The sequence below is a fragment of the Ictidomys tridecemlineatus genome, chromosome 9, assembly GCF_052094955.1.
Source record: "Ictidomys tridecemlineatus isolate mIctTri1 chromosome 9, mIctTri1.hap1, whole genome shotgun sequence".
Lineage (NCBI taxonomy): Eukaryota > Metazoa > Chordata > Mammalia > Rodentia > Sciuridae > Ictidomys > Ictidomys tridecemlineatus.
The window spans coordinates 65,271,827-65,288,368 of record NC_135485.1 but is presented as its reverse complement, the minus strand read 5'-3'; the positions used below and the strand labels follow the sequence as shown (position 1 = coordinate 65,288,368).

General features: G+C 34.0%; 1 protein-coding gene across 10 annotated transcripts in view; it reads left to right on the top strand.

Annotated features, from left to right (window-relative positions):
* Wdfy3 (WD repeat and FYVE domain containing 3) overlaps window positions 1-16,542 on the top strand; it is a 249,231-nt gene that overhangs the window by 55,147 nt on the left and 177,542 nt on the right. For 9 of the 10 annotated variants that reach the window (XM_078021529.1, XM_078021535.1, XM_078021532.1 and 6 more), the window contains exon 3: window positions 7,052-7,149. The exons of the other annotated variant lie outside the window; for it this stretch is intronic. The gene's annotated coding sequence lies outside the window, so the exon portion shown is untranslated. The remainder of the gene's footprint in view (window positions 1-7,051; window positions 7,150-16,542) is intronic. 10 annotated transcript variants of the gene reach the window in all.

Here is a 16,542-nt window from a genome sequence, read left to right as displayed (position 1 = left end):
ATTTGACCCAGCTATCCCACTCCTCAGTTTATACCCAAAGGACTTAAAAACAGCTTACTACAGGGACACAGCCACATCAATGTTCATAGCAGCACAATTCACAATAGGTAAATTGTGGAACCAATCTAGATGTCTTTCAATAGATTAATAGATAAAGAAACTGTGTATATACATATAGATAGATAGATAGATAGATAGATAGATAGATAGATAGATAGATAGATATGGAATATTACTCAGCATTAAAAGTGAAAATCATGGCATTTGTAGGTAAATGGATGGAGTTGGAGAATATCATGCTAAGTGAAGTAAGCTAATCCTAAAAAATCAAAGGCTGAATGTTTTCTCTGATAAGTGGATGCTGATCCATAATGGGGGTTGGGGGGAGCATGGGAGAAATGGAGGAAAGATGAATAGGGCAAAGGGAAGGGAGGGGAAGGGAGGAGGCAGAGTAGGAAAGATGGTGGGATGAGATGGACATCATTACCCTAGGTACACATATTAAGACACAAATAGTGTCACTCTATTTTGTGTGCAACCAGAGAAATGAAATATTGTGCTTTATTTGTGTACTGTGAACTGAAATGCATTCTGCTATCATGTATAACAAATTAGAATAATTAGGATAATTTTAAAAAGAGTCTGGGTTATTTCATATAATATGTTGTTCTCCATTGGGATAGCTGGGTCAAATGGTGGTTCCATTCCAAGTTTTCTAAGGAATCTCCATACTGCTTTCCAGAGTGATTGCACCAATTTGCAGTCCCACCAGCAATATATGAGTGTTCCTTTTTCACCACATCCTCATTTATCAGCAAATACTATAATTTCATTCTTCTTGATGGTAGAGTAAAACTCCATTGTGTGTATATGCCATATTTTCTTTATCCATCATCTGACAGGCACCTGGACTGAGTTACAACTTGACTTTTGTGAATTGCACTGCTCTAAATATTGATATGCATATATTACAACAATGTGGTGATTTGGGTTCTTTTGGATAAATACCAAGAAGTGGGATAGCTGGATTATAAAATGGTTCTATTCCTAATCTTTTGCAGAATCTCCATACTGCTCCATCGAGTTTTCCAGAGTGATAATATAATTTGCAGTCCCACCAACAATGGATGAGTGTACCTTTCCCCCCACATCCTCACTGGCATGCATTATTTGAAGTCTTAATAGCTGCTAATATCTTAGATTTGATAAAATGTAATAGACTTCCACTGCAGGTCTCTAGTTGTTGAATAGATGTGTGGTAATTTATGCCTATATAAAGTAAAGAATTCATTTATAAAAATTATACCATTTTTTTCCCATTTGTACCTTGTTATGTATACCATAGAGGTCACCACACTTTTTCTCCAAAGAACCTGTCTTAGTCCATTGGTTTGCTCTAACAAAAACAACATAGACTCACAGTTCTTCATGTGGGAAGTTCAAGATTGAGGCAAGATAGATGGGGTATCTGTTTAGAGTCCTCTTCCACACAGAGAGCTGTTATCACTGTGATCTCATGTGGTGGAAGCTGCAAAGGAGCTTCCTCAGGCTTCTTTTTTGTTGTTGTTGTTTTAAACATTTTTATTAGTTATAGGTAGACACAGTGGCTTTATTTTATTTATTTTTTATCTGGTGCTGAGAATCGAGCCCAGTGCCTCACACATGCTAGGCAAGTGCTCTACCACTGAGCCACAACCCCAGGCCCCTCAGGCTTCCTTTATAAGGGCATTAATTCCATTCCTGAAGACTCCACTCTCGCCTGCCCAAGGTTTCATCTTCTAATATCATCACCTTGAGGATTGAGATTTTAATATGTGAATTGGGGGCAGGGGCCACAAATATTTAGACCACAGCAAAGCCTTATATTAAGTTTATTAGGCTTTGCTAGCCATAAGGTCTCTTTTGCAGCAACTCAACTTTACTACTGTAGCACAAAAGCAGCCTTAGACAATATCAATGACCATTGCTGTGTCCTAATAAAACTTTATTTACAAAACAGATACCAGGCTGAATTCAGCTTACAGACAGTACTTTGCCCACCCCAAGCAGAACACACAGTGATGAGATCACATCTGAAACATTTATGCCCAGAGCATTTATATTCTATGGTTTAAGCTAACTGAAAAACTGTTAGGAGGTTAGCAAATCAGTTTTTTAAAAAATATTATACCTGAGAGTAAGAGTTTAATTCAGCTCTCTGCCTTACTTGTCAGAGTTGGCATCAGAAATTGTCCACATTTGAATCCATGCTAATAAAGTTGAGAGGTGACATATTGAAATTGAATTAGATAACCCAGTGACATCATTGGGTACACTACTGCTGGAGTCTGACTGCCTGATTTACATAGGTTCTACCACTAACTAGCCTGTGACCTTGGGCTAATTACTTCTCTACTGTTTTGTCCCTTTTGAACTGCTGAAACAATACCTGAGACTGGGTAATTTATAAACAGTTGGAGTTTATTTGCCTGGGAAGTCCAAGTGCATGGGATTCGCATCTGTCAAGGGCTTCCATGCTACATCATAAAATGGCAGAATGACATCACGTGACCAGAGAAACAATTTATTTTTTAAAAAACCTTTTCCCCAGACTTATGACATTAATCCTTTTTTAAGGTTGAGCTCTCGTGGCCTAAAAACTTCTTTAAAATTCTCCACCTCTTAATACTGTTACAGTGCCAATTAGAATTTAGCATGAGTTTCAGAGGAGGCACTCAAACTCTAGGCCTCAATTTTTTCTTTTGTAAAACGTGGATAAAAATAGTGTTTATGTCATAAGTTTGTTGTGAGGATAAAATGAGTACTTAGAACTTAAATGTATAAATAAAATGCTATTTCAAGCATAAAATATGAGCTATTGAAAAGTATTTCTGTTGCTGTTGAATTTGAGTTGATTAGAATAATTTGCATTTTAAAATAATAAAAATAAAATGATAAAAGGAGTTCATAGAGAATAATATTTCCTTCTCCTCCTCCACCACTACTACCGTGAATATATTTAAAATATAAAATGCCAGTCTTTTCTTTGTGTTTACCTCATGGCAACTCTGTAGTATCTGGCTCTCAGTGAATGTTAATTAATAAATAAATTAAGATGTGTATTTATCTCAAGATTCTAATTTTCCAATCATTCTGTTTTCTGTAAGACCCATTTTTTGGTTTAATTCAGAGAAAGTGATTTGTTGCTTATTTTAAAATATGTTCTTTGCTATTCTGCTATGAAATAAAATAATCTGTGAATTGTTCTTAAGATTTTTATTATTTATCTCACTTTCAATGCCTCCTAGTGATCTTTCTAATAGAGAATACCATAATTATGTGCAAATATATTGTACTTTGTTAGATCTTATAATAGGCTGGGTCGATAACTGGCATATTAAAAAGATTATTAAAAACTGATCATAAGCTGGGGATTGTAGTTCACTGACAGAATGCTTGCCTAGCATGCATAAGGGCCTGGGTTCAACAAGTGCCGCAAAAAATAAAGAAAGAAAGGAATAAGTTGATCATACCATATTTTGGCTTCAATTTTTCTACTGTATCATAAGATAAAAATGTATTTATTTTAGTAATAAGAAGGAAATGCCTCTCTGGTCAGCCTATTTATATATATATATATATACATATATATACATATATATACGTATATATATTATATATAACTGTTAGATAGAACCATAAAAATTACCCTTTCTGATGTAACGAAAATGACAATTTAGTTTGACAAAATCTAATAGAAAACAATTTTTTTTCTTAAGATTTTTATATTTTTTGTGATTTGGGCTGAATTTCGCAGTTTGTGACTTTTTGTTCAACTACCTAATTAACTTTTTCATTTTTAAATCCTGATAATACACAGAACTACAAGTGCATGATTAGAAGTTATTTGTTACGCCTGGAATAGTCTGATATCAAGTATAGAAAAAAGTTGACATATGTTCTCTCTAGATCTGACAATAAATTTGAGAGGGAGAAATTCATGGCAGGGGCAGGATATAAATTTGTATTATGATCTAGTGTTGGAGTCACATTGTTTCATTACCTACATTTTATATGTTAGAAGTTGAGTCCTCATTCCAGTGGAACTGAGATAGACTTTTCCTCTTGAAGGTAGAAGTATGGATTAATTTGCTGACATTTTTAAAGCACCACAAAATGCTTGGGGCTTTTGGAAGTACTTTCTGTCATTATGAAAAATTTATTTTCTCTTTAAAGTTTGTTCTCTTTATTGTGGATATTTATGATTTTCAAAAGATTAGATGTATATTTTAACTTTAGAGTTAATCTGTGAATTATACGCAATAGAAGCTACTGTCTGAATGTTTTGGATTTTACAGAGATCTTGACTTTTTTCTAGTTTTTAATGTTTAATTTTTTTAAACAACTCACTGAATTATAAAATATGTAAGTAATTTATAAATTGCTTTTATTATTAACCCTGTGAAAATACCAAGCCCTTATTCTTGTTTTCTCTCATTATTATATTGTATTTACCAGATTTCTTTTTTAATAATTCTGAGTGACAGTTTTCAGATTTCTGATGGGTATTCTGTAGGCTTGTTCGCCAAAAGAAAATTGCAGCCTGTGTGCAAAGCTCAGACATGTATCAGAAGCTCACAGTGTGTACATGGAGTAAGATGCCAGATTTTCTTGATAGCTTGCAGATGGGAAAGAGCTTTGAGAGCAGAGTGAGAAAACTTGAGTTTGTGAAAAGGGCTGACAACCATGATATAAACCACACCTTTATATTTATGGCTAATCTGGAGAGTAGAGTGAAGATATTTTGAGATAACTTGAATTGCAGTGTTTCTTCATGTAGTGTGTCATGTTTGACAGGGAAAATATTGCATTCAGGACTGTATATTCACCCCTCTGTGATATCAGTCTGTCAAATTGTGTAAAAAAATCACAGAGAAACACTGGTTTATTGATTTATTGCCCTATAGTAAATAAAAAATTAGACCAAGATATATAAGAAATAAATTTTTAAAAAATTAGACCAAAACTCAAAAGAGTATAGTGACCCAGCTCACAATTTCTGATCTGAGCTTTCTTGGCAAACTCTCATTCTTTGCTCTGAATTTGTAGAGCTTGTTTCCTTTTTAGTTGTTTTGTTTTTTGAACTATCTGCTATTGAACTCCCAGGTTGAAACTAATGTCCACTCTGATGGTAGTTAGAGGTGGTGAGGCCATGAGGTCTTTTCCCTGGGGAATGGATGATGGTCCTTATAAAATGCTTCACTATAGCATTTGTCTCTTACTCTTCCACTTTTCCACCATGTGAATATGCAGCGTCCTTCACCTGCAGAGGATGTGGTAACAAGGCACATCTTAGAAGCCGAGAGGAATCTTCTCCAGATAGCTGTTCTCAGAGCAGCTACTCTTCTGTATATGAAAGCAGGCAGATCATCTGTTTCATTGGTCAAAGCTATACCTTTTCAGCACAAGCCATACTTGGAGTGTTTCCATAATAGGAGTTCAACTGCAGGATCATGTCTTTGTTTTGCACAAGCTCCTGATGCTGATGGCAACTCAACTGTTAAATCTTGGGTTTATACACAGCAAATATCCTTGGAATTCTCGGAATATTGCTGTTTGTGTTTGCCTGTGAGATGGTAAAATTTGTTGTGGTTCCCTTAGCACGAAAACCAGGATTTGGAATTAAAAGAAAGGCAAAACATTGGATATACCAATAGCTAATAAAATGGAGTTGATGAATAAAGCAAAGGAGGTATAATCTGCTTAGATTTATTTTTTCTTTTCTGAAAAAGCAATAAAGACCCAGAAACATCTTAACTTCAGGGAGGTGGGAAGAACATTTTATACTAATAGTAGTCCAGCTTGTCTTGATGTGATGTTGAATAATTGTATCCAGGGGTGGGAAGTGTTACTATTGATAATGGTATGTGTTTTTTGTTTGTTTCTGTTTTTTAAGAGGTAACATTTTTGGAAAACAAGTGCTTTCCTACCTTGTAGTGACTTGGCCATAGGTAATTGAAGTGTTGGTTTGACAGTTTAACATAATCTTCTTGGATCATCAAATAAAAGTCAAAGATCATTTTCCTAGAACGTGTGTATCCATAAGTTTCAGATATTAATTTAATCTCAAGACAGTCTGTCCAATATAACTTTCTGCAATATTGAAATGTTCTATATTGGTTTTGTCCAACACAATAGTTACTAACCATGCTTCAAATGTGGCTCTTACAACTGAGAAACTAGATTTTTTATTTATATAATTAAATTAATTTGAATTAATATTTAAATATCCACGTATAGATAGTGGTTGCCATGTGGTACAATCTAGGCTTAAGCTCTTCCATACCCTTTAAGTTAGAATCCCTATAAAAGACATCTTATTCGGAGTTTGATTCATTTACCTCACTTCGGATTGTTTGCCGTTAAGCAGTAGTCATTTTATTTTGACTGTTCAGTTAAATTTTACCTCTGAATGTGTAGCCTCTTTGTTATTCAGGGGCATTTTGAGTATTTAAGTTTTCAGTATTTGGCCGTGTGTGTTTCATATACACCATCTATAATAGATTTGTCTTTAGCTATTAGACTTGTCCAGACAGTGTGAGATGAATAGCTGTTGAGTGCTATATTGTGGAAATTCCAGTGTCACTTTGTCTTGCTTTAGGAACACTCTTGATGATTTAGAGCCAGTTTCCCCAAGTATTTTTAAATTGCATATCCCATACTTGAACATTGTTAATAACAGATAATTATTATAATTTATAATTATTAAGTGTGACCTTCATAAAATATGATCTTACATTTTTATGGCTGTGATTCTTAACTCTAGATGCATGTTATAGTCAACTGGGGACCTTCTGTAGCCATGCTGGCACTCCAGCCCTAGAGATTCTGATTTGAATGGGTGGGTTCTGGCATCAAGAGTGTTTTTTAAAACTCCCTAGTTGATTGTAGTATCTAGCCAGGATTGAAAATCCCTTAAATATGAGATAATTAATGAAGCTACGCTGTCTGTATGGAGCAAAGTATTCTGAATCAAAGACTAATTTATGATTTTTCCCCCTCCCCTTTCTAGTTGGAGCCCAGATTTCAAGTCTTGAGTAAAGTACCAGCAGGGGAATGGGCCCTATTGTGCTCACATTCAGAACCTGTTACCCAAGGAGTGCCCTAAAGGTCAGTTTATGGGAAGAGAAATTAGTGGGGTTTTATTTTTAATCTTTAGTACATTGAAATTATTGATAAATTAAGACTTTAAATTACTTATGAGTAGAAGGCTTTTTAAATTGACTTGGTGTATAGCACTACTATTATAAATTTGGCTAGTATATTATTTTGGAAATTTATGGTCCATCTTCTTGAGAATTATATTTTTAATAGGCTTTTTAAAGGAGGCTATGTATTTTATACACACCCACATGTTTACACACAGCTTGTGTTTATAAAGCTATTCAAGAAATTAGTAATGATGGTCATGGGGAGACAATTGGACCTCTTGCTTTATAATTATTTGAATTCACAAATTCAGTGCTTTTGATAAAAGATTTTTACTTTTACTGTGTCTTTTAATATCCGTGCTTATACTAAATGCCAAATTTTTTTCAATGGCTAAATCACTTTTAAATTATTATCAGCATATTTGTAGTCTATTCTATTTGGAAAACAAAAAACAGCCTCACAGTCCTAGAAATCAAGGGTCTGTGTTGATTTGTTTTGAATGTGTTATATAGGTGCATCCATCTGCTTTTCCTCTTTCAAACCCAAGGCCTGGGTTTTATTTTGCTTTACATTTTCTCATGACCTATTTATTTCTCCCTGGCCAAATTTGTCTGTTTTTGTCTTTCACACTAATTCCTAGAGTAAATACTATTCCAACTTAGTTAATGGCACTGACATTCTTGTAGTCACACAAGCTGGAATCCTCTTCATCTTTTCCTTTGATCGTAAAAGACTGAAAGACCAGTTCCCAGATTGTTAATCCTGTGTTAGTGACATTACTTGTGTTCTCTCACAGCACTGTGCCCACCCTTACTCCCACTGGCACAACCTTTGTCACTGAAGCATCATTAAAATACATCTGTCCCATATTTCTCACTGTGCTTAAAATATTTTCTCAACATATATTTCTCTTCTCTTTTATATGATTTTGTTAGTCTAATATATGAGGCCTTCTGTGATCTGCTGTGACTACTTTATGCAAGTCTCTTCTGTAGCATTTCTTCAAGTTCACTCTGTGTTCTTTCTGTGCTGAACTACTCAGAACACAGCAGCATGTCTTGTGATTTCTGCTCTGTACACATACAGTCTGTTTGCTAGAAATACAGTCCAGCCCATTGTCAGCTGAATGAACTTCTGTTCAGTTTCCAAGATTTAGTTCAAGTGTCACCTTCTGTATTGATGGTTCGAGTTAACACTTTCATCTTCTTTGATTCTGCTTCACAGCCTCTTCTCTGTCTTTATAGCATCTCATTTACTTGTGTATTATTATTTATTATAGCATTTATCATGGTGCTTGTGTTATATCCTAGCTCAACCATAAGCCCCTATGATCCATTTATTTTTCTATCACTGGTATATAATAGAGTACTTAGATGCAAAAAGTGTTACTGATTGAATAAGAAAATAAAAATTAACACATACATATTTTTATATTCTTGCTTTATAATTATTTGAGCTCACTAATTCAGTGTTTTTGGTGAGACTAAATTTTATATTCATCATAAAGGGTTTACTGGTTTGCTCTATAATAGAGACTGAGGAATATGTTTACCTATTTAAGTGTTGACATTTTTCAAAGTACCTTCAGATGATGCAGAAGAATGCTTTTCATGAAAATCACTTATGTAGTAAATATAAGATAATTTAAGTATTATTCAAAGCAGAAACCAAAGAAAGCTTTTATCAATATAACCAGAGCTTATGTGCTTGAAAGTAATAATATTGTATTTATTTAAAATATATTGAGGTGTTTTGATGTTTACTTATTCTCTTTACTGCATTTTCATTTGGATATTGATATTATTTGCTGTTAACATTTCATAGGTTGAATGTAAGATTATGGTAGAAATTTATTTTGATTTTCAAGTTTATATTTTTTAATAGATACAGTACTCCAGTATTTAGAGTCAATTCTGTACTAAAAGGATTTAAAACAATAGTTATAAGTCTGTTGATCTTGGTGGTCGAGAATTTTACAGATTTTCAAATACGAAAATCTAGAGACTGGGCTGGGGTTGTGGCTCAGCGGTAGAGCACTCACCTAGCATGTTCAAGGCCTTGGTTTTGATCCTCAGCACCACATAAAAATAAATAAATAAAATCAAGATATTGTGTCCAACTACATCTAAAAAATAAACATTAAAAAAAGAAAATCTAGAGAGTAGAAAATAAATAAATTGAGAAATATAAGTTCTACCCATCTATAGATATACATATTCCAACACCCTATAGTAGATAAGGAAAATAGTTGCATTTGGAGACGGTTGAATGAAGGCATTTGTATTCCATTCTTCTTCCTGATACTAACTGAACATAACTAAAAGAATAGGGAAGAAATCTTTTAACATTAGTAAGTGAGAAGAAAATTAGTTGTAAGACTCAGACTGGAAAAATTGCAGTGAACACCCAGAATTTGAGAACAAATTAATAAAGTGTATAAATATCTACAGGTCATAAACATGGCATAGAACTCTTTTACAGACGGTATGGGTATTGCCAGTGGCAGGCAAGGTGAGACTGCAGGAAAAGACACAGATGTGTCTTTCTTTTGTTTTTACTCCTGCTGATAACAGAGTGAAGAAGTGACAAAGTAGAGGAGGTAGAGTACAGAGCTATGCTCTTGGCATCAGTTGATGCCAGGCAGCTAAGAAGAATAAACACTGACTCTCACAGCGCAGACGATCTGCAAGTTAACACTTTTCTCTCACTCTGCTTCAGCAGCACTGGCTTCATCATAACTCTAGCCGGGCCAATCATGAGTCTTTGGTTTTGCTTGTCCTTCAGCCTGGAATTTCCTTCCCATAGAAAGTCTTAAGCATAGTCCAGCATTTCTCTTCTGATGTTAACTCCTCCAAGAAGCATTCCTTCACTTTGCAAACTTAAACCGCAGCCCTGGAAACATTTTGCTTTCAAAGCTTATGGCCATCTCACCACCAGGCACATATTAATTTCTTTTTTTTCCTCTCCCCCATTAGAATCTAAGCTTCGAAAGGACATAAGTTTTAGTGAATTTCTATTCTGCTCTGTTCCTAGCAACTTAAACATTGCTTAGCATATAATGGTCACATACTAAATATTTGTTAAATAAATTATTAAAGTAAACACATGAACATACATGCAGGTCTTCCATTAGCACAGAATTCCTGTACCAGATGTAAACTGAGAATTCTATGAAAAGAATTGTCAGCCAACAGCACAAGATCCTTGTTTTGATCTTTATTCATTATAAAATAACCACAAAAAACAATGATATGAGATAAATATTTGAACATTTGATATTTACTATTAAAAATGATAGTTGCTTGTTTTAGTATGAGAATTATGCTGTGTTTTTTTTTTCTAGCTGTCCTTTATCTTTGGAGATGACATGCATACACACTTTTATATGATGGCTGAAGTCTGATTTCAAAATAATTTAACTCTCTTATTTAAGTTAGTTTTTTTAAATACATTGTAGGATGGTGACTGATTTTGTATTTAGTTCCATAAATATACTCAAAAGCATGCTGTGTCATTTTGTTTAGTACTGTTAATACTTATAATGATGTCCTTTTTATCTCTAAACTCAGGTTAAAATGCATTCAATATCAATAGAAAAATTTTAAAGGTGATAACCTAGTTATTCTAAATTAGAAATGGCAAACAGAATATATTTGAAGACCATTTTTCCAAATCATCTTTGTACAATTTCTGTTTCTTGGGTTATTCTCCAGTGTGTCTTGCAGGAAAGATTAAGGTGCTATTGACGTGAACATCTGCCTTAATTTGATTACTACATGAACAGACATGATTGTGGTGCTCTGAGATTATACTGTTCTTAAGATATTTGTTAAGATTGTCTAAAACCATCATAGACTTTAGACATGTCATTATGCTCCATTAAAAGCAAAAGAAAATAGACTTTCTATAGGCAGAATGTTCATAGGAGTTCACCTTCTTCTGCTTTTTCACTCTGTAATCTAATGTAGGTTTCCTAGTTATTTAAAGGAATTGAGCAGTTTTCCTTTTTGATTACATATTTTTATGTTTTTATGGTTTATATGCATTGAATACTTGCAAATTATTAATCAAGGATTTTCTTATTTTTATCATGATTCTCTGCTTTAAAGATTCATGGGAGTCAGGTAGGTGTAGGGTTTTTTGTTTATTTGTTTCTTTGTTTTGGTTTGATTTTTGTTTTTTAAATAGGGTTTTATTGTGTTCTTTGGCCATAGGCTGGCCTCAAACTTGTGATCTTCTTGTCTCATCCTCCTGAGTAGCTGACACAACATTCTATTATTAAACTTACTATTAAACTTTCTTTTGTATTTTATTTTTAAATGTTAACATCATGTTTTTATAAAGCATTTAAATTTAATTTATAAATGAATATTTTGCTGAGTATACCTAAAAGATAAATGCCAGAATGAGGATTTTTCTTTTTTCTGGTTGAAAACAGAAAGTACTTATATATGTGTAGCACTGTTAATCAGTCAGAATAGAGTTGCAGGGAACAGAACTTATTGTAGCCAGATTAAGCAGGAAGGTACTTATTACAGGGTATCAATGGCTTATGTAATCATGGAAGGCAAGCAAGGACTGCAGAAACATATTTTAGGCTGAACTTTAAAAATCTCTCCCAGTGTACACCATAGAGCTGGAAGGAAGCTGCTGCTTTCTGGATGGATTAGCAGACTTGTAGGGGTGGCTAACTGGAGAGTGCAGGCAAAACCATTTGTCACTGATATGTATGTCCCCTGCATTATGAATAGTTTTTATATTTTTATATATTTAAAAAAATAAAAAGAAGAAAAATGTTTTGTGGTACCTAAAAATTAAATGTAATTCAAACTTCAGTGACCATACATAGTTTTAGAACACAGCCATACTTACTCATTTACATGATGTTACTCATTTGTATATGTGGCTGCTTTCATACTATAATGATATTAGTAAGTAGTTGAAATAGAAACTACATGGCAAAATATTTATTATCTGACCTTTAACAGAAAAGCTTGCCAACCTTGCTCTAAAACACACTTGGTGTCACTTTAGGAAGCTACCTCTACTGCTGCTTGCTTTGAAGCCATGCTGCAAGTAATATGACCAGCCAAACAAGTGGCACACCCTGCCACTCAGCAGCCAGCAGAGTAATTATTGGATACTGGGATCTTTGTCTAACACTGCAGCTGAAAGATGTATTTGTCATTGTGTGCTCTCTGCCTCACTCTGCCTTTCAAAGCTTAGGAAGATGAGGTTGATTGGCTGAAGCCAAATTGCAACTAGAATTTACTTGAGTGTGGAAACCCTATTTTGCCTTATAACCTTTGTTAGCAAGCACTTTACAGAAGCAATATAGAATAGATGTTGAACTCCACTCTCACAATATTTATCATACTTTGATCATAAGAATTTGAAACGTATTATCTCCTTGTTCCTTAAAATGATTTATCTTTTTTTCCTTTTTAAAAAAGTTTTTTATGGTGCTGGGAGTTGAATGCAGGGCCTCACCCATGCTAGGCAGGTGCTCTATCACTGAGCTACATACTGGCCTTTTTTTCTTTTTCCTTAATACCAATTCAGACTCAGTGGTTTAGCTATAACTAATTTTGATCATGTTGTAACTAAACATTGATTGCCCATGATGTGTTAGTCACATTACATGTATTTTGACATTCTGAATACTCTAAAGTCAGTACTATATTTATCTCCATTTACCAGTGAAGGTAGTTTGATTTACTTAGTTTTCCTAAAATCACACAAATAGTGAGTAGACCCTTTTGCCACCACCTGTTTTACTCTTGGTAGTCTTCTGCTTGTCCTTGTAATACAGCATTTTTGTGAATTCAACCTTACATCACATTGAAACCATTTAAACCTTCTGTCCTACTTAGTCCTCATTGCCTTTAGAGAAGTCACAACCTCTTCATTTCTTATTCGGAAAAAAGGGACTAATCAGTTTCACCCTCTTGTTTTATAGCATGACACCAATTTATAGTTAAATGCTAAAGTATCTGTGAATATATAGCATTGTATACAATCGATTATTTGCCTAGAGAAAAACTACAGGTATTTTAGTATTGATATTATGCACATTTATATTTTATGAGAAATACATGTATGAGCCACAAGCAAAACAGTCACAGAAGGGAATAAAAATGTGTTCTTAACATGACAAGGAATAGAGACATTGCCTTTAAAGTAGCAAACTATACGAAATCAAGCCAATCAGATAAGGATTCAGGGAGTTTCCTATAAGAATACTTTGGTGAAAAATATTCTTTATTTAGGTCCTTGGTGATAATATCTTAACTCTTTGCAGTAAGATATTTCCAAGTCCTGACCTTTAGGGAAAATTAAATAAACAAATGCATAAATATCAGAATTTAAAGAGAATAATGAAGAGACATAATGAGGCAAATATAATATAATCTCTTAAAGTGCCAGTGTGGCCTGCCATAGTAGTATACTAACATGTTTATAATCCTGCTGACCAGGGGGAGGAAAACCCTGGATTATAGCATTTGCTGGTGATTGCTGTGGTATAAGCATTCTCACCTTGGCTGCTTTCTAGCTATTAGTATTTGACAACTGGCTCTCCAAAATTTCTGAAAATTTAGCCATTAGCTTTTGTGAACTGTTTTGAATTGATATGAGTAGCAAAAGGTAAAGTGCCCTAGATAAAAGAGGGGGGGAAAAAAAACTCCTTGTATTTGTAGTGAATATACAAGGAAAATATTTCACGAAACCTGAATTTATTTATTTATTTAAGTCAGGGAGATCATTTTTGAATAAGGTTAATAGTTATCATTGATGTTGGAGTGTTATTTTTGTTTGTTTATTTTCCCCCAATACGAGGGTTTAAACCTAGAGCTTCATGCATGCTAGATAAGTACTATACCAGGAGCCACATTCCCATCCCTTTTATTATTCAGACAGGGTCTTGCTAAGGTGCCCAGGCTGACTTTGAACTTGAAATCCTCCTATGCCAATAGCTTATATTACAGGTGTGTGCCATCACACCCTGCCTGGAGTGATGTTTTTCCTAAGGTTATTATCTAATTTTCTCATTAATGAGGAAATTACTTAGAACTCATTAAGTTACAACATATATTTTTGTGTTTAAATTCTAATGATACTTTTTTAATTTGTACTTTTCTGGGACATATTCTGCCTAGACATTATTTCCTTACTAAACTGAATACTATTTCATGTTGGGGTTGAGGCAGAATGTTAGAATAGGGGAAGATTTAAACCAAAGAGAATGGGAAACTTTCAAAAGAAAAGGAAATGTGCTTAAATATATATAACATTTCCCGTATCAGATGTACCTAGAGATACTAAGAATTCTCTGCCAAGATATTACTCATGAGTCATATTTCTTGTTGCCAGTCTGGTTACACCCTTGGTGAAAGATACAGAAAATAAACATAGGTTTTATATTTAAAAAAAATATTTTAGTTGTTTTAGGGAAGAGCAAATAGTCTTTCCTAAGAATCACTGGAAAATAAAACCACCATTCCTTTTAACTAATTTTTATTTCTTGAAGTCAAAGAGTCAGCTTCCATATAATAAGAAGAGAACTGGACTTGGAGTTTCATATCTTAAATTCAAATTTTAGCTAATGGTAGTTATTGGATCTTTTGGACAAGTTTCTTTAACCTCTCTGAGTTTGTTTATTCATCTATACAGTAGGTATTATGCTATTTTATACTTGGAAAAAACGAATCAATTTCATTCAAAACAATTAGCATCATACATGGCAGTGGACCTTAATTCTGTATTTTGTAGATGAAAACTGACTCAGAGGCAGGAAACAGGAGTTCCTCAACTGTTAGCTCCAGCCCTAGCTACTAATTGTTGATGCTGTCCCTTTAGACTCTTAAAATGATTCAAGGGCAGAATGGCTGGTGTTTTTACTTGGAAAGATAAACCAATGGGTGGAGAAGTTTGTGTGTGAATAATTTATGTGTGCTGAGAACAAAGCTAAAAACCAAACCAAAACAACAACAAAAAACCCTGACTGGCTGGAATGAACTGAGGATCAGCCAGTGAAGTCTATTTGTTTTCTTCTGTTGTTGAAAATCTTGTAAAAAGATTCCTGACACTTCTTTCCTCCCTGTAGCCAGAGGTTTCCTTGCTGTACTTTTCCCTAGTCTTTCTTGTATTTCTCTGGTATAATGTGCACAGCCTCTATCAACCTTCATTATCTTTGCTGCTACCCAGACTTTAGACTCCATGAGCTTAGGTGTCATGTCTGTTTTAAGTGAGTTGTCATTTCCTGGCAAATGGTAAATGCCACATGTGCTGTTGTTGATTTTCACCACTCTACTTCATGGACTACCTAGCAGTATCTATAATCTTATAAATTACTCATGTTTCAGAATATTATAAATGTAAAAGTCGCTATCTGAGATACAGTTCTTAACTGTATAGCCACAGAGAGCATGGAAAATTGTGCCAAAGTTGTAATGACTCCAGAATACTAATAGAAAGTTGCTGTCTTTTTGTTAAAGCCAAATCTAGGTAATTGAATACTCTAGAGATATCTTGATGTTCCCAAAGTGACATTTTTGTTGTTGTTGGAGATTATGGGTAGGTTTGTCTGAGGATTAGAAGAAATCTTATTTATCTTGTCATTAAAAATTAGAGTTTGTTTTGATGTTATAAAAAACTCTGCTTTGTTTCCTCTTTTCTCTCTCATGCCAGAGATCTTTCTGGAGCTGAGGGAAGTTGACTTGTCTGGCCTTTCCCTCTCTGGGATCTATTGGCCATATTCTATTCCCTGAAGGATTATGATACTTGCCAAGTTATCATCACTGGCTAAGAGAGTCATTTCCTCCTCCCCGAGAGGACAGAGAAGTCTGTCTGGAATTTATTTTTGTTTGTGCCACTCTTAACGGTCACAAACATTCAAAACAAAATAAAACAACAACAAAAAATTTTCAGCTAAGTGTTTCTACCAGTGTAATTTTTTTGTTTTGTTACTTGCTGAGTTGCTACATAATATTTCTTTTAAGGGCATTTTTAATGTCAAAGAATGAAAAGCAATAAAAATTAGAAATAACTGAGAATCATTTTAGTAAAAAATACATATATCTGATTTAAGTTGGTGCAATTGGGACTAATTTAAGAAATAAATTGGTTGGTATTTAAATATTTAATTTTAGTTGTCTAGTGCAAATATATTCTTAGATAACACAATGGTTAACTAAATTCAGAAGTATTGCATATGTTTATTTCCTTTAAAAAGCTATACTTTTGGCCTGGTGCAGTGGCAAACCCTTTTAATCTCAGTGGTGTAGGAGGCTGAGGCAGGAGGATTGCAAGTTCAAAGCCAGCCTCAGCAATTTAGTGAGAGACAACTTAGTG